Source organism: Notolabrus celidotus, chromosome 4, assembly GCF_009762535.1.
Source record: "Notolabrus celidotus isolate fNotCel1 chromosome 4, fNotCel1.pri, whole genome shotgun sequence".
Taxonomy (NCBI): Eukaryota; Metazoa; Chordata; class Actinopteri; order Labriformes; family Labridae; genus Notolabrus; species Notolabrus celidotus.
This window is the reverse complement of record NC_048275.1, coordinates 6,999,093-7,019,193: the sequence shown is the minus strand read 5'-3', so window position 1 is coordinate 7,019,193 and position 20,101 is coordinate 6,999,093. Positions and strand designations below refer to the sequence as shown.

General features: G+C 41.1%; 1 protein-coding gene across 1 annotated transcript in view; it reads right to left on the bottom strand.

Moving 5' to 3' along the window:
• The window catches only part of LOC117811937 (neurexin-1a-like), a 404,484-nt gene that overhangs the window by 259,106 nt on the left and 125,277 nt on the right, over nt 1-20,101 (bottom strand). The gene's annotated exons all lie outside the window — the stretch shown is intronic.

Sequence of the window (20,101 nt, the reverse complement as noted above, 5' to 3'; positions counted from 1 at the left end):
AAACACAAATGGACCAAAGCATTCAATTATCAGAAATGGAGAGTGCTGCACATTTGTATAAATGCCTGCCAAAAAAAAACAGACACACACAGACAAATATACCCACACACTCGTTCTTAGAGTAGCATCCAGGCATGCATACAACAACACAACAAATAAAAGAGGCTGCTGTCCACAACAATTTGTCACTTCATTGATTCCCCCTTAAAAGCACTATAGTGCACCTCTGGGAAAACTGCAAGGGGCCGTAATTGAAGTTGACTGGATCTCCTCGCTCTTTGGTCATTCCTTCAATGTCTGAGCCCCCTATCAGTGAAAATGAAAGACCTCTACCCTCTTCACTAAACCCACCCTTCCCTGCCCAGCGAGCTCAGTGACCACATAACAAATACAGCCGATAGTGTGGGGTCATTCCCATCCCTCTTTTCACACCGCCCCATGCCTGCACTTCACAGTTAATTCCCCTAACCAATGGAGCCAATGGAGAATGAATTGCGTGTGTACAGCAGGGCTGTTGTAAGGAATTTACGACACTTGGGGCTCCGCCAAGAGGCAGTTTTCTGGACTAGGGGCGTACATCTCCGTGGAGAATTGCATTTCCATTCAAACACTGGCAGTCAGTTGTACTCTGATGTAAACATGGGTCCAAATAAAGCTGAACAATTTGGGCATGAGTCTGGACTCAGCTGCAGTATGTTTTAGGGAATAAAATGTGTTTAATCCAACACCAATGATTGCGTTTCATGCCTTTGGTTTCAACTCTCCAAAAGCTCTGAAAGGGCTCAACGTGAGAGGATTGTTCTTGTATTTCTAACAACTTTTATGAATATTGAAGACATTTTTCTTTTCATTGATAATAACACTGGCAAACCAAGACTTGTCAAGCTTCACACATTGAGCTTTTTGAAGCTTTTCCCCATCAAGCTCACAACCTCGTCAACTATCAGGCCAAGCTAGCACTCAAACTTCCATCTGGCCACTAATAGTAGACTGCTTACAAAGCACACAGCTGCCTCCTTTTAGCTGCTTTTCCATATTTGGATAATACGCCAATCTTCTGTGCAAACTATTTTTCTAAAGAGAGTCGCAATCATTCTTTATTTCAAAGCCAGGACCCAAATACAGCTGCATTAAGTGCTTTTGACCACCAGGCTTCATAGCAAGGTTCCCACTCTTTTCCAGAGATCATTTTCCAGGACATTTTCAGTGAAGTTTTGAACTCTCTCAGAGATTTAGAATAGTTTAAACTGTCTGGCAATGTTTATTGTGATCAGTGATGTCTACAACGTTCAGTTTCTGTGCAGCTGTGTCGCTCTTTTTGTTCCGTTTGTTTCCACTATTGGGAGTTTGCAGTCCTACTAGCAACAGTATGGTAATTGAGCTCTAAGCCTGCAGGGAAAGTTGTGAGGCACAGAGCCCCAAGCTCTTTTTTTCCAGGACAATACGTGATTTTCCAGTACATTTGACTTTTTCCCCCATTTTCCAGGTGCTTTCCAGTACTGGTAAACTGGTCAACTGTTTTCCAGGTTTTCCATGATTTCCAGGACGCGTGGGAACCCTGTTCATAGCAAGACTTTCTATTACGTTTTAGCTGGTTTGTAGACCTTAATACTGTATAAAGGGTAAAACGAGTATCTGATGAATCTGCAAGTTGATTTCTAGGGATTAGGGCCAACCTTGGAGGTCATATTTCTCTCCACCATTTTCAACAACAAATATTCACAGTGAGTGACACAGTTGGCTTACATATTGGCCCACAGGGGGCGCCAAAACCAACAAAAAACAGGAGTTTCTTACAGCAGCTTTCGGCATAGTGGATATTAAACTTATATTTGTTGGTTTCCCAGAAGTATGACTCCAAATGGATGTTCCTCTGTCTGCTAGATCTATTTCTGAACATATTAGCTAAATAACCTGATGGCAAACCATGTGAAATATGTTCATGTTAAAATGTAAACACTGCGTAAGAGTTCTGATAATGCACTAATGTTGCTTTAACATGCTTTGGCTACTACGCATAACCTTGTAGTGACAAGTGTGCTGAAAGTGCCTGAAAGCTATAAAATACTGCTTAAACCTTCATACTTTGGCTTTACTGTCATTTATACTTAAACATGTTTTATACGTGGAGCTCAAGTGACACATGACTGTGACTAGCAGTGCCCATACCAAGAAAGGAACAAAGGTCTCCCAATGCAGACAGCGTTTAAGGCTTGTTAAGCTAAGCGTGCACATGCCATATTCTAAATCAGGTTTATGTGGAAAAACTGACTACCATGTCGTCTTGAGGAGTAAGCACATTCTGGAAGTATATTTGATGCTTTTGACAATTATCCCCTTTACATACGCTTAAAGCGGATAATGACTTCCACCTGAATTCACCTCATTACACTGCCATATGCAGAGAGCAACCTGAATATTTTGTGCAGTCAGTGTGTAATTTCTGACACCTAAAAAAAGGAGGCAACAGAACTAGTGAGCAAGGAGTACATCTTGGTGTGCGTCTCTTTCAGGCACAGGATCACAGCAGACATAACAACCTGCAGTGTTCATGTCTAGCAGCCGATATGTCACTCAGACTTGTCATTTCCCTGCAGAAACAAAAAAGCTACTTGATCTTGAAAAAGTTTTGTCATCGTGTTCTTGTGGGCATTTAGGGTGTGTCTCCCCCCTCCCCCGCCCCCGCCCCCCCGCCTTGTCTCTCTGGGCTGTCCTGGTCTACAGTCAATCAATCTACAGCAGGCTGCCAGCACCTTAATGCCCCTGAGTCATGACACTGAATGGGGACATGGATGAGAGCCAGCTCCTTTAGTCTGTTTTCAGAAAACAGAGGACAGAAAAAGACAGCAACAGGAGAAAATCTAGCTCCTGGGGAGAGGCCATAAATAGACGCCTAGGTAAGAACTTGTCACAGTCTGTTGTTTCCATTTATTCGGCAGCTCTTTGCACTAAAACTGAATTTCAGAGTCTTTACCGCGAACCAAATTTACACCAGATTTTCACAAGTTATAAAGTTCATCATTAGAGGAAAATAACCTACAAGGTTTTTCTTTTCATTTTTATTTTTACATTCAGTGATGTAGGGAGTAAAACTTTTCTTCCCACAGTAATTTTTCCTATTATCCCAGCTTAATTTCTCTGCTATAAAAAAGTGTTAATCAATTCTTTGTAACTGCCAATGCCATTCACAAACCACCTTCTCAATGGATCCAATACATTTGCAGCTATAGGGGAGAACGGGGTTGGTTGTCAAACTCGCCACCAGCGGGCACTGTCTCTCAAATTGGGGTATGGACATTCCCAGAATTAGGATCAGAGCTCACCTACATAGTCTTCTCTGGAGTAAGACAGCTGAACTTGAGGTGAGAGGACTTTTTGTGTTTTTCATGTCAAATTGTAAATATTCAGCTCCTCAGTATTTTTCTTCTAGGCTTTTAAACGATGGGTTTATAACAAAACAAGTGTTACCCTTACAAAGTGTGAGGGGAAAGTTATAGTTTAAATTTCTATTAGCTAGCTAAGTAGTTGTTAGATGGTTGTTAGCCTTGATGCTAGCAAAAAAATTCCAGTTGGGGTTGGTCGTCACATTCTCTTTGGGGTTGGTTGTCACATGTAACAACCAACCCCTATGTTGGCAAAATCATGCATGGTGAAATGAGTTGGAGTGTGCAGACCCTACATTTGCCATCACTGTAACTCAGACAGTGACTGCATGTAGCCTAGTTGAGTCGGCCGTTATTGTTAGGCCTATTTGTTTTGTTCTGTATGTTGTTATATAGGCTGGCCTAAAGATGTGTTTCCTGTTCATGGTCCTTGCTCATTTTATGTTAAAATGCATTACGTTATGTCGGCCTATCACTTGTCAGTGTAATTAAACTTTGAAATTTTGTTCTGCCTTCTTGCCTTTTTTAAAAGATTTTTCCCATTGAAATACCATTGTGACAACCAACCCCATAGTGTGACAACCAACCCCATAGTGTGACAACCAACCCCATAGTGTGACAACCAACCCCATAGTGTGACAACCAACCCCATAGTGTGTGACAACCAACCCCATAGTGTGTGACAACCAACCCCATAGTGTGACAACCAACCCCATAGTGTGACAACCAACCCCATAGTGTGTGACAACCAACCCCATAGTGTGTGACAACCAACCCCATAGTGTGACAACCAACCCCATAGTGTGTGACAACCAACCCCATAGTGTGTGACAACCAACCCCATAGTGTGTGACAACCAACCCCATAGTGTGTGACAACCAACCCCATAGTGTGACAACCAACCCCATAGTGTGACAACCAACCCCATAGTGTGTGACAACCAACCCCATAGTGTGTGACAACCAACCCCATAGTGTGACAACCAACCCCATAGTGTGACAACCAACCCCATAGTGTGTGACAACCAACCCCATAGTGTGTGACAACCAACCCCATAGTGTGTGACAACCAACCCCATAGTGTGACAACCAACCCCATAGTGTGACAACCAACCCCATAGTGTGTGACAACCAACCCCATAGTGTGTGACAACCAACCCCATAGTGTGACAACCAACCCCATAGTGTGACAACCAACCCCATAGTGTGACAACCAACCCCATAGTGTGTGACAACCAACCCCATAGTGTGTGACAACCAACCCCATAGTGTGACAACCAACCCCATAGTGTGACAACCAACCCCATAGTGTGTGACAACCAACCCCATAGTGTGACAACCAACCCCATAGTGTGACAACCAACCCCATAGTGTGTGACAACCAACCCCATAGTGTGTGACAACCAACCCCATAATGTGTGACAACCAACCCTACAGTGTGTGACAACCATCCCCATAGTGTGTGACAACCAACCCCATTGTGTGTGACAACCAACCCTACAGTGTATGACAACCAACCCCCTAGTGTGTGACAACCAACCCCCATAGTGTGTGACAACCATCCCCATAGTGTGTGACAACCAACCCCATAGTGTGTGACAACCAACCCCATAGTGTGTGACAACCAACCCCATAGTGTGTGACAACCATCCCCATAGTGTGTGACAACCAACCCCCTAGTGTGTGACAACCAACCCCCTAGTGTGTGACAACCAACCCCATAGTGTGTGACAACCAACCCCATAGTGTGTGACAACCAACCCCATAGTGTGAGACAACCAACCCCGTGACGGGGTTATGGTTAACAGTTGGTTGTCTTTGATAGTTAATTGCCTCTTTGTTACAATGAGTTGGAAAATGAGAGGGATACAGATTTCAAGCCAACACCTTAAGCTTCAATTTAATGTAGAATGACTATTGAAAGATGCTTTGATGATGAGCAATCATCAAAACAGTTAAAAGTGTGACAACCAACCCCATAGTGTGTGACAGCCATCCCCGTGATGGGGTTGGTTGTCACAATGTGTCAAAATGAGAGGTATACACATTTCAAGCCAACATCTTAAGCTTCAATTTAATGTAGGAATGACTATTGAAAGATGTTTTGATGATGAGCAATCATCAAAACAGTAAAAAGTTTGAAAACCAACCCTGTTCTCCCCTAGTGCAAGACTTACTCTCCTTTTTGAAGTAATGCAATTATTCACCACTTTAATTGAGTCAGCGTGACAACGAGTCAAAGTGTGATGGTGCTGCATCTCAAACAGCCAGATTTACCTCACTGTAAAAAAAAGAGGATGCAGCATAAATGTCCCAAAGTATCAATTAACCCTCAGCTAATAAAAGCTGAGTATGTAGGACTAAATCACTCATTCATCATGACGTGCCAAGGGGCCACAAGCTCGAGCATATGTAAGTACAACAGTGCCAGCATGCGACCGAGCGACCAGGAGGCTCCTCATCAGTCACTCTGCTCTGACACTAATCTGGCATCTGCTACTCTATGGCTGCTTTTTAAATTAGCGTGCACCCAGGGGAGTGCTCTGCCTGTCAACATCAAATCATGACACAACAGTCTGCAACAGACTCAGCGGGATACGGGAACAAATTACCTTCCAAATTGACATCAGGGGGTGGCTGTGACTTTAAATGTCGTTATCCTAATGTTTGACATTTCAGCCCTCATGATGGAAGTAAGACATTTGTCAAGACTTGAGGTTAAATGAGGTGTTTTTAATAATTGCATACTTTTTTCTACTTAACACAAGATTGATTTACTGAAACCTCTGACTAATAATAACAATTATTTTTGTGTTTCAGTTAATGGAATCAATTTCCCTGATATGGTTGCACCATAATAATTTAACTTTTCTTTCTTAAATGTCCTATATAATAAAAACACTTTGATTGTCCTTCAGCTTTGCAACCCTGAGGATGTGGAAGTGATTCTGAAGCCCACCTCCTGATGTAGATAGCTTCTTCAAGGAGATTTTAATGTGCTCCTGTTGTGATGTAACAACAGGAGGGATTTTAATAGGCATACTGGCAAAGCTACCTCCATTTCTACTCTTAGAGCGGTTCCACTTCCTCCTACATTAGTGCAGTTTTCCTTGGTTGTTGCAGAAACAATTAACACAGAGGGGAGTGTTTCCCCTACAATTTTACTAGGGGGTCGGGGCGCCAGCAGAAGTAATTTAGAGTTACCTCTCTGATAGATCAGGTCTTAAACTTGTTTTTTTATTAAACAGACTAAATATCCTTATGTTAATTATCTTATTTACATGACAGGATGTCATTATTCTCATCTGTTCTCTGTAATCGCATGGCAGAGTTCCGCCCAATGCGCACACAGACACACAAACACTTGCGCTCACACTGCAGGTGCATTCAGGGGCCGTCGTAAAAGTGCAATGTAGACCTGTACTTTGCGTTCATGGCATTTTAATTTGAATCAGGAGAATCAGATATAGTGGTCACATGAAATATTTTTTCCTTTTGACTTTTTTTGCAGGCTAGATTATTTGACTTAAGATATTACAAAAGCAAAAGTGTTAAGAGAGTTGGCTGCAACACCTCAAGCATTGCCTACTCCTGTTAATGATCATATGTGTGGAATTCTTGTGAAGGTTCTTCTGGTGCGGTCGCCAAGGTTTTTTTTTTGTGTGTGTGTTTTTCCACCTCTGCATCCATCTGCACCTTTCCTTATCAGCATAGCACCTCATTATTGTGGTATCCCCACCTACTCAGATCACTGCATGGATAATAAGTTTAGAGATCAAGAGGCTGCAGATCCTCTGACTTTTTGGTTTTTGTTTATTTTGTGCAACTTAATTAAAAAATCTGCTTTTTCAGAATTTCTATCAAATTTGCATTTGTAGGATATCCGTCATTTGATTTAGTTGTGGTCTTCTGCATGACTGTTTGAGTTTGCATTGTGTCTAATTGTTTTTTTAATCAGTTTTTCTTTTTAAATGATTGTGGACTGTTGCAGGGAGTTTGCACTTGTCAGCCACCATCATAAAATAATTTAAAAACAGTGAGATTGACAGAAATGCCCAAAGGCATATCCTTCCAAATACATCACTGCATTAGTTGTCACATAATGCATTGAACCAATTCGAACAATTCTTGTCTTTGCATCATTTAAGACTAAAATACAATTCACCTCCAGTGATGGCGCACAAAGCCTGAGGACATGAAGACCAAGATCCATGTCTATTTCAAGAGATAGTAACAACGCTGCTCGAGCAGACACAGTAATTATGTCGGCCACCTCCACAGGTGCCGTCTTGTTCATGACATCCTTCAGCAATAACTGTTTCTAACTACTTCTCTGTCAGAGATCTCACAAACACCCACCCAACCTCCTAGTGCCACTAGAAATTCCCATCTTCAGCTCTTGGTAACAAGCTGTAGAAAAAAAGGAGCTTGTTGTGCCACGCTCAAGCTTCCAAAGGTTCAGAGGAAGTTCACAGTTGTAGAAAGAGGAAACACTCGCAAAGAAACACCTGTGGATTTTTTTAAAAAGACGAGATGTGCCATAAATAAAACAGGACTCTGAGGCAAAGCAACATGAAGACCAAAGTTGTTTAATCGTCTGCGGCGAGGCTCTGTGACTGACATTCTGTTCCCATTCACTCCCTGTTTCCTCGTTTGACTGGCAGCCTATTAAAATGATACAGAAGTCAGTGTCTGGCAGTCTATTAAAATGATAGGAAGTTAGCGTCATGAAGCCAGCTTAAGCCTCTTACATTGTGACAGAGAGAAGAGTTTCTGAAGTGCAGCATTCTCTGAGGACGTATTTTATTACATGATTATCTCACCATTCAAACAACTTAATAAAATGTCTCAAACTGCTCAAAAGACAGGCATTCCCAAATCTCTGATTGTTGTATTTCCCATCAATTGTTTCTCTCTGCAACAGAAATGAAATCTCTGTGAAGCTGATTCTGTTTGTTGCTGATGGTGACAGAGCCTCAATTAGCTCAGTTAAATGTATCCAGACATTTAACTGAAGGAGTCAGCATGTGTGAGCTTCCACATACTAAGTTCTGTCAGACACCATACTGTGTTAGCTTAACATACAGTGTCATTTAGATTCACAGTATGACGGACGTCTCGCTGCGCTCTGAGGGAGTCCCCTCCCCGACCGTCAGTCTGCAGAAACGCTCCATCCACAGCAAATACACTCATAATTGGCTTTTCCATTCAGCTTGACAAGTGGTTAAGGAAGTTTCCAGACATGTGACTCATATCCTGCAGACTGATTGTCACTCAAGGTGTGCGTATATTTTAGTTTGGAAAGTGTGTACTGGTCCACTACACTGCATGCCAGCCATTACCTTTTATTTTCACTTGTTTTTCAGACTTTGAGTTTGACGCTTTAGTTCAACCTAGTCATTATGTAGTGCGCAGTCGTGCCAATTATATCCATTTAGCAGTGGAATAAAGGGATGCACAATATTTACCTGGCAGATAGCTTGTCAGCCCACTGAAGGGAGTATTTCAGGAGTATTTATCATGATGACACAGTTTAATTTGATAAAAACAACCCACTTAAGTTGCTTTTGTTGACTTAAAAACAAGCCTTCAGTCTCCAACACAGTAGATGGAGGTTTGCAATCCCAGAGAAAAGAACAAAGCAGCAACAACAAGCTGGTGAGTGAGTAAAAATGTCATCATGAGTATAACATGATTGTATTCAGAGATGAGGAAATAAGTTAAGTTTGAACACAGCAAATCTTTAAAGTCATCTGAAAAGTTCTCATCACAACGAAGATGTATTAAAGGAATATGAAGCAGCAGTAATGGCAGCTAGCATAATTAGAGACCTGCAGAAAGTTTACCTGAGACAAAGCGGTTTACAGCGCTTGATGACTCATCTTTAGTCGATGTAGAAGACCAAGATTGTCTCCAGCTCTCCAGCTAACTGTGTGTTTGGACCAGTATACTGAGTCATTGCTACTCTGCAGACATGCTCCTACTTGTTCTATATGATGAGATCTCTACACGGATTCACAGCTTGATCCACAACTACGTCAGTGTCCTAAGTTTAATCACAGATGTCAGTCCCTCCAGGAAGTTGCGATTTCGCGATCGCAACTATCAACGCAAATTCAACCAATCAGCGCGATTTTTTCGCGGCCTTGCAATTTTATACAATCACCTCAACTTTCCCGCAAATTTGACCAATTACATTAATCTCAGCCCCTGTACGTCATCGGTTTTGTCATCAATTTCACTTCCTTGGAACATAAATATAAGTCCTCACTTGATCGGCACTTTTCAACAGCAAAACACGCACAGAGAACAGGTGTAAAGGGAGGACAGCAGGCAGGACAAGTGATGATGACGACGTTGTTATTTATAGATACTAGAGTTATTATCTGAGGGGCTCAGTGTTAGCTTGGTCTCTACCTGCAGCAGGTGTGCTTTATGAACCAGCTCTCCTCACCTCCATGCATCTGTCTCATCTTCATTGATGATTTTTACCCCCCGGTGTGCGTTAGTGACAAAGACACAACCGGGGGACGTCTGTTTACTATTTGAGGTTTGACGTTGTTGCAGCCATTGTCGTAAAAAGCTCCGCGTCTACAGCTTGATTTAATCCAGTTTGGTGAAACATCAGACACATTTAGTAAGTTTTGATCAATTCCTAGTCATCAAAGATGCTGATTCATTTCAGAGTGCCGTGAACTGACTGTGCCTCTGTCGCCGCGAGGTGCATTTAGGGACCGTCGTAAATGTGCAATACAGTCCTTTCATGGCATTTTTCTGTGAATCAAGAGAATCAAAATGCAGTCACAGTGGCCACATCAAGAACGTTTTCTAAAAACAACTGTAATTTAGCGTATTTACTTGTCCCTGAGATGTTATTGTGGGAAAAAAGCAAAAAAAAATCGCAACTTTCACAGTAATTTTTTCAAAAAGCTGTTGCAAATTCAGGCTATTTGGGCCGCAACAATCACAAAAAAATCCTGCGAAATCCTGGAGGGACTGATATGTATTGATGGAAACTCAAACATGAAAAAGGTGTTCCTGCAGCTCAGGAGTGCTCTGGGTCACAGTCTAAAAAAGTAGCTGACCGTTGAGCTCACAAAGTCATTGTCTTTCTCATCATATAAACTTCACATTTTAGAATACAAAAAGATATGGTTATCTCATTGGAACTGGTTGTTGAGATGGTTATTTATGGTTAACAGTATCAGCCCCAATAAAGAACTCATATTGTGCATCTAAGGTTCAATATTCTGTGGTCTACTAAATCCAGAATTCTTTGAAAAGTTTGACAATTTTGCTTCAAATTCTGAATTCAGTTCTGATTTCATAAGAAAGAGTTTCAGATTGGTTTTCTTCATTTAATAAACTCTCAATTTTGTTTTGCTGCAAGATTTTCACTCCCCAGATGTTGACCCGTTTCATAGATTTGTAAAAGCGCTGTTTGTTGTGCCCTCACTGAAGAGTTCTCTGAAGCGAACATTCCTCTGTTATCCTAATTGACAAATCAAATTCAACCAGATGAATTTCATAAATTAACAACAAAGGAATTCCAAGTGCAATCAACAAACTGTTAAAATAGACAAAACACTGTCTTGCTAGCTAAACCGTCCTGAATGAGTTACCACAAAGCAAAGTAACATTTCCAAACATACTTACAGAAAATGCATCAACTAAGAATTACAGGCATGACTGGTAATCACACATTTCTTAGAAAACTTTCAAGATCTGATCTTTAGCTTTCCTGAAACCCAATCAGAATTCTTCTTACTCCCTTAGAGTTCAGAATAAAGGGTTAAATCTGAGAAATTGCGACCCATGTTGTTCTAGAGTTAAAGCAGAAAAATGTGGGGTTGCTGGTGGCCTAGCGGTCTAAGCACCCCATGTACAGAGGCTGCAGTCCTCGTCGCAGGGGTGGCCGGTTCGATTCCCGGCCAGTCGACCATTTCCTGCATGTCTTCCCCCGCTCTCTACTCCCCACATTTCCTGTCTCTCTTCAGCTGTACTATCTAATAAAGGCAAAAAGGCCAAAAACATAACTTTAAAAAAAAAGCAGAAAAATGGCCCTTGCATTGCTTCAAGCTAATATCAGCTTAAACCATGTGGTGGAAATCTGGAAATGATAGACTCAAACAACAACGGTTTGTCTTTGTGAGCTTTATTCCGGCCTTCAGTGAGCTTTGCAAAGCGGTCAGATGGCAGAGTGATCTAACAACCGAGACAAGGTCTGCTCAACTGACCCAGAGTGAAGATACAACACGGTACTTATCCTCTTCAGAGAATAACATTAACACATCATTGATCATCTTCAAAGAACTGTAAGACAAACGAGAGAGTTTCTTATCGCCTCTTGCTTCCTGGTCACCTTCCTGACTTCTCACCTTATGGTTTGCTCCTCAGCCATGGGAACAGATAACAATATGCAAATCACAGAAGGTTTGGTATGTGTGAATGTTTCTAGCTTCTGATCAAAGCAAGAACAACATACTATCATGTCTGTATTTTTCCCACCACAACCACTATACAAGTATTGGTTGAATTTCCTTTGTCTCTTTTCATTGATGCATCTAAACCTATAATATTTATTAAGATGTTTTTTTTATTCAGAAGATATAGTTTTAAAATTATTTTTCCTTGGAGGTGAAGGTTTGGGGAAAAAAAAGAATGGAGCTGTCTATAAATATGTGCAGACTGCAAAAAGGAGTAGTACTATTTTTTGCCCTCACAACAGCTTAAATCCTCATTGGATTTCTGTCATGCTGCAGCCTGAACCATGGCTGGCAAGAAAGTGAACCGTGCTTCAAGAAGGAAAAGCCTCCAGTTTCTTCTGGGACAAAGAATACAGAAACTTCCTGCACATTCTGCCTTCCAGAAAATCCCAATCCAACCTACTCACACTATACCAGTGATATGCTATAATATTAATGTAAATGTTGGAGAATTATAGCACTAAAAACGGTAACTACTCTGCACTGCAGGGTGAATTTCTGTCCTTTAAATGAGCTAAATATACCGGGGTTTTTTACACAGGCGTGCAGAGCTGTTGTCACTGAGTTGCTGCCAACAGCACCATGGATAGCACCATGTTTAACAGCTGGCGAGGTGGATTGTGGGGAGGAAGTCGTCTTTTTGCTTCCTCCGGAAACTCATCCAGATGCCTCATTAGACTGTTTCTCGGTGCTTCATGTTTTTTTGCCCACCGCCAATATGTTCCATGTTGGAGTAGGAGATGTACCGCATACCAACACAATCAGGACAGTGTGGGCACGATCAAAAAGAAAGTGATGATGTTTTCTTTATCGTAGTTATAAGTAAGCAGCACCTATTCTATAGTACACATGATGATATACCTTTAACCTGAAGCAGATGATTCATCATATGTACTTTAAAACATTTATCATAATTATAGTAAGTAAGTAAGTAAGTAAGTAAGTAAGTAAACTGTATTTAGTATAAAACCTTTCACAGAGCATAGTCACAAAGTGCTTCACAGATACAATGTGCAATAAATAAGACAATAATGAAAGCAGACAAAATAACAACAAATGACATAAGATGGTCTAAAGCCATGACAAACAAGTGTGTCTTAAGACTCTTTTTAAAAGTCTCAGTGGAGTCAGCACAGCACACTTGGGGTGGAAGATTGCTCCATAGAGTTGGAGCCACATATTTTGTTTTTAGCCTAACACAGGCACAGCAAGCAGACTCTGGTCTGAGGATCTGAGGGGTCTACTGGGGATGTAAGCAGTGGCGGAGCCAGACAGTTTTGACTTGGGTGGCCAAACTGGGGCACTGACTGTTGAAGGGGTGGCCAGGCGTGGAAAACACTTAGGGGCTTACCCCAAACCTAGAGGGTTACCTCCAATAATCACACTTTAACTTCTTTTTGTAAAATAATTTTTAAAATATTACATGTTTGTAAATTTCTAACGTTAACATTAAAAATGTAACTTGACAGAGTGTCAAGATTTAAATCTTCTGAACTGAACTCTTTATGGACTTGTCCAAAGTCAAAGCATCAACAAAAACAATATTCAAATCCACAGTAACTGCCGTCTCTGCAGCTTGCTGAAACGCAATAGCTGATTTCAACACAAGTAATACCTCTGACATGGCAAATAGCCAATCATGTTTAAGAATTTCCGGGTGGCCAATCAGTTTTCAGAGGTGGCCATGGCCACCCCGGCCACCTCCTGGCTCCACCACTGGATGTAAGGGTGGAGCAGGTCGAAGATATATGAGGGTGCTTGATGATGGATTGCTTTATATGTTAATATGAGGATCTCAAACTGAATTTGATCGGCAGCCAATGTAAGGAGAATAGGATGGGGGTGATGTTGGTTGTTTTGCTGGACCTAGTTAACAGTCTTGCAGTGTTTTGAATTAATATAAATGTATATATATATAGAAACTGGGTCTTGTTGTTCACCTGTTTTAGAACAAACAAACACTTCACTTCCTAAAATCTCTTTCTTGGTAAATAGCTGCCCAGAGTTGAGCAAAACAAAGTCCAGAGTACTGAATATCATCTTATCTATATTATAGCAACTGCTGGCACAGAGGTAGAACAAAGGTTAAGGTTACATTTAGTTATTTATAGCCTCTATCTTTATCTCTCTCTCTTCCAAGAATGATAATTTGATGCATTTAGAAATGTGAGGTTACAAGGTCTCATACTAATGCATACTATTACGTTCTCAGATATGAAATAACAGCTTTAACTTCAATGATTTTCCAGCGCGGTGGCAACCAGCCAATAAAATCTAATAAAGTTTCACCCCAACTCAACTAGAGCGGCCTTATTGGAGTGTGTCAGTCAGCTCGCGCTGAATGGAAAACTCCAAATCAGGTGTGTGGGCGACCCTCCCCAGGGAGCAGCAGCTCCCACAGCGACACAGAACCTCTCCTGCACAGCAATTTTGACAATGCATACACCTGTGCACACATATCGGAGCACGCATGAAAAACAAACAAGAGACAGTGAACCTGATGTGGACACACACACGCTCTGCAGAAACACACATTAAAGAGTATTATCTCCTTTATCCCTGTGACACATAAACTGGATGACATTCTAATAACAACACTAGGCTCCTGCAACGTCGACACCAGCAACTGCAATTTCCTCCTCAAGAAAAAGGTGTTTCAGGCAGCTTTCAAAACAAAGTATGATGTGCAGACGTACAACCAGCATTAATGTGAATGTCAGAGAAGGTACTTCATTTGATTCAAACTGAACACTTTGCAATTACGTGTAATTTTTCTCTCACTGTGATGCTTTTAAGATATTACAATTACACAAAGGAGTTTTTTTCTACATTACACATAATATCAAAATCACAGATGTGTGTGTGCGTGTGTCTGTGTGTGTGTAGGCTTTAGATATTCTGTTGAAAGGGCTCCACAAGCATCAGCCGAGTTTGTGTGAGAAGTGGAGAACTCTTCTGGTTTAACACTACAGAAGATTCTCAAGATCAAATATATGCCAGGAATAAAAAAACGGGCAGACATTTATAGATGACAGCTGGGCCATTAAACTAGATCTTTGGGTGCACTCCCCTACCAACGGGAGCATGTCTGTGGAGTGGGTTTAACAAATAACTCCCCCCCAAAAGCAGCATCTTGAGGACTTAATGGCCCTGGCAGCAAATAAAGGTAGTCAATCTCTTGGCGATGTACAGGAGCCTCTCTTTATCCGACGCACAGTGTGAGGGAAAGGGTAAAAGCATCCAAGCCTCTCTGTTTCTTCCGAGTGTGGAAGACCAAACAAGAGGCAACTAAATCTAACATTGAAATGAAGGGAGAACTGTACACCCGAATGCTCACAGACGGCCCAATATGCATGTGAATGCCCATGCACACAGGCAAACAAACACTGTACAAATACACGCACTAAACAGCACACTTCCAGCTGCAAGGCTCTCATTTGCTCTCAGCCCATTACAGAGTCACAACAGCATTACAGTGAAGAGGGAGTGTAATGTGCTGAATACTAATCTGCAAAGCCCAATCCATTTCTACAGAGTAAATCCAGGGGATAATAATGTAAGCCTGAGGGAGATGTGGGGGGATCAATATCCTCATCAAAAGAGAAGCATTTTGACATGAATGTATAGTTACCACTTCTCTTAACTACACATTAAGAGCAGGGGACTACAACATTATCATCCCTCCTATATCTAATGAAGCCATCAGCGCTAATGCATGCTACCTGATGATGATATTAGAGTGATTATTTACAATCGAAGCGAACGAGCTGCACGAACAGGTGTGTTGTAACATTTGATAGCAGCTCCCTGGCAGAACGAGCTGTACTTAAAATGCGCTTGCACTAATAAATCTTTGCCATAAGCATCTGAACAAGCTGCTCAATTTGGATGTACCCTTGTCAAGGTTGCCGGCGTGGACCTGAAGTGCACGCTGTGAGAGAGCAGCAGAGGTTACCGTCCACTTTTTTGATTACCGGAGCCGGGGACGCGGCATCGGACTGTAAAGGACTGGCATTTGGCAGATGTCTAATTTAGGTCCATACACACAGAGACATTCCTCAGACACGGGCAAAGCCGAGAGGCGCTGAGGCATGTCATTGCATAGAAATAATTCATGTGCTAATTACACCGCCAGTGTCTGCGGATGATTTCTGTGCAGAGCTGCTCTTGTCTCCGCAGCTCAGAGCTCAGACATCCACTCCCTGTCTCGCACAGCATGAATGCCTGATAGTGAGGGCGACACACAGACACTTTCTTATCCTCATCCTCCCCAGAAATCATCCCTCATGGTCCAGACAAGGCATGCATCAATGCAAGTGCTGAGCTGCAAAAGATTCAGGGTGTCCTTGGTTGGACTGTTTGTCACATAAAAGTATTACACCATGATTATTTTCCCTTCGATTGCATGCTCACATGGAGTTTCTACCACATTAAGGGACGTCTGAAACCTCTGAGTGAGGAGTAAAAGTTGGACTGATGACTTCCTGACCATGTGTAACAACATTTATAGTTTATCCTGGTGGGTGCTAAAGAAGTTCCTTAGTGTGACCTGCTCAGATTGAACTTTAATCTAGATCAAGATTATACTATCATGCAGATATTTAGTTATTCACCCCTTTCCAGTCTTTGAAACGACACGTGTTTATAAGTACCCTACCTACAAACATCAAGCAGATTATAAACTTCAAGAGTTTCTCATATTATGAAGGGATTTTTATGAGTTTCCCTTCAATTTTGTCCACCAAAAGTTTGGAAACACCTTCTCATTCAAGGGTTTGTATTTATTTGAATTATTGTAAACACTGTAGATTAATACTGAAGACATCAAAACTATGAAAGAACATATATGAAATTATTTAATTAACAAAAAAGTGTTTAACAAAGCAGAATATGTTTTATATTTCAGATTCTGTAAAGTAGCCCCCTTTTTCCTTCATGACAGCTTTGCACACTCTTGGTATTCTCTCAGTCTGCTTCATGAAGTGGTCTCCTGGAATGGTTTCTAATGAACATGAGCCTTGTCAAGAGTTCATTTGTAGAATGACTTCCCTTCTTAATGTGTTTGAGACCATCAGTTGTGTTGTTCAGAGGTAGGGTTAGTACACAATGGATAGCCCTATTTGACTACTGTTGTAATCCAGATTATGGCAAAACCAGATTATTTCCTAGTTTCGATGTCTTCAGTATTAATCTACAATGTTGACAATAATTTAAATAAATAAAAGACATTGAATGAGAAGGTGTGTTCAAACTTTTCAATGGTGGTGTGTTTGTGCATTATTTTGATTAGTTTAGTTCTTCTAGTATTTCAACACATTTGAGAACTCTTAGATGATTAACCCTCCTGTTGTGTTGCGGGTCAATTTGACCCATTTTAATTAAAAAATCAAAAGAAAAATGTTAAAAGTATTTTTGGTATGAAACTTCTTCTGCTTGGTTTAATTAGCGCAATCAACTTAAATAGAATAATTTATGAACATTATTTCATAAAAATAAATAAATAAATAAAATGCTAAAAAATTAGTCATGTAAGACTATTGTAATTATATTTAGGGCTTTCCAATGTACATTAAAAAAAAGTTTTAACATTAATTTTCATGAAAAATGAGTGAGTTATCTTCAATGAACCATGATCTGTGAGAATTAAAGAACACCAATGCACTAAATATTGATTTAAATGGTTAGTAATGGAGTTAATAATGAGATTTTAAAAATGTTTATTGAGATTTTTTTGAGTTCTGACACTTTTGGATCATTAAATATGCCCTGGGTCAAATTGACCCAGGAACATTATTGCTGTCCCTAAGAAGCGGACATAACAGGAGGGTTAAATCAACTCAAGATCAAATAAAAAGCTGTGTTATTTTCCTATTTGTTGCATTGTCTTTAGGGTTCAAACCTCAAAAGCAGCATGACTTCATCATTTTTTGTAAGATGTAATAAAAAGCAAAGTCAATATTAATTCATTCTGAGAAACAAAGTAAAAAATAAAGACAGTGAGACAAAGAGAACCAGATAATCGTATTGATTTTTTAAAAGTAAATATTTAACTTTGTTATGACTGAAAAAGAATGAAATCAATTTGCTCTGCCGGTGATACAAAAGTGAGTGAAGCAAAGTTTGCTTGCAGAGATTTACTGCTCCGTCGTATGTTAGCAGCTCTCAAACCTCTATAAAAGTAAAATGACTTAATCAGCTGTGGCTGAAACACTTACTGGTGTGTTTTATGAGCTGCCAGAAATAATTAAACCATATAATCTGGAAAGTCATAATCATCTGGGTCACTGCCATAACCTTCATTCCCTGCAGGATGATAGCAAGACTAGAGAAGTCCAAATGAAGAACCAGTTACTCCCTGGGTTTTAAACATTCATGAACCTAAGCGAGGCATTTAGTGCCTCCGACTAACTCATGTTTGCCTTTCAGGAACAACCAGACCTTGTACCAACACAGGTACTGTTCAATTATTTATAGAATTAAGCACATTGCAAGTAAAGAGCTGAAAATGAAGCAGAACACTTCAAAAAATGTGTTTACTAATTGGTATCGAGTTGATTTTCAGTTTGGGGAACAGTCTTAAGCTGAAATTAAATTCCAAAGCACTCGAAATATTGAGAAAAGGGAACCATTGCAGAAGTAAACAGCATTTCCTCCTGATAACTCTGTAGTGGTAACCTCCAAGCATCATCACTTCCACTGGCACACAGGTACTCTTTAGTTCTTTCAGTCCCAAAGTCAACCCAGTAAGATCAGATTGTTCATTCATGCTTTTCATACTCCGACACTGGCAAAGTGGCCTGTCTGCCAGGACCAGGTCTCTCAGGTGCAGTGAGGTGAACTTGAGATAAATGTATCCTGAATCTGAACCAAATCTTCCCGGCACATCACTTTCACTCCACTCAGACAAGGAGGGGGGAACAAAGAGCTCTGCAGTTTGGTTTCCTGCACTGATTTCCTTTCGTATTTATAAGTTATGTGTTGTTGTCAGATTTTTAGTGGTCACTCAACAGAGCCTATATGTTAACTCTGTGATGGGAAAGAACATGGCACAGCACGCTGAGCAGCATCATTGCATGTTTAAAAATGTGCTCCAATGAACAAATCGCTGCAGGACAGCGAGGCTTGACAGAACCCCAGCATCACCTCGCCGAGCTGCTGGGCAAGGTCACCAACAGCAGAGTATGCTGTGTGCTCTCGTTGGCTGAAGGATGGCCATGTTCAACATTTTGCTTCGGCTCTGGGATCTACTGCATCCGCACAAACCAGCTGATGAAAACAGCTGCTATCCAATTATTTCCTTCCAAGTCAGATGGGCTTTGCTGGCTGGATGTGTTGTGGCTCTAATGCATACACAGAGGAATTTTCACAGCAGCTTCTGTGTGAATCTAACAACAGCACCCAGCGCCTCTTCTCCCCCAAGTTCCCTGTCGCTGTGCCAGCACTACACTGAGGGGTATTTGAGCAAGTAAAGACAACACATTCCTCTTTGTGTCTCAGAGAAAGCCTCGCAGCATTGAGTAGGATCACACTGAGGTATCCTTAGCAGTGGAGAACCAGAGGCACAAGTGTTTGCTCTGAGACAAACACTCAGTTGCAGTGGAGATAAAAAACCAAGGTCTGAAACCAGAAGAGGGGTATTCATACGGTGCTGGCACTGCACCACTCGAAAGGCTTACACACCTCTGTGAAGCTGTGCTAAAAATACAGACTACAAAGCAGCGCACTTAACAGGTGATAGCAAACAGAGCTACCCACAAACATTAGTTATTGAAAAGAGTCTGAGTCAACAACGTTTTGATGGTTAATAGCAGAAAATATATCAGAATTCATCCAGGAGCTACCTTTCTTTTACTTTCACTGACCCAAACTACACCTTCAAGGACAAGACCTCTGAGTACCGTACACACTCGACATGGTCTGCCTCTGTTATCAACATGAGTGTCTCTCAGGTGTTAGTTACAGGAGGAGGACTCCATAAAGTGCATGTTTTTCATGTGCTGTTTGGTTGTAGTGGTCCAGAGAAACTGTCCAGATAGCTCTGGTTCAAGAAGAGTCATTGCTATTGGTCATGTGATGTGTTTTCTGCTCGGAGTAAATCAGGGCCTGTTTTATTCAAAATTACCATCATGTCTCATAACCTTGCTTAAGTACCTACTGAGCTAGTAGGGATGGGCATTTCAAGCCAAAATACTATGTAGTAGTAGTGTGAGATTCAGAAACAGAGAAAATTGCA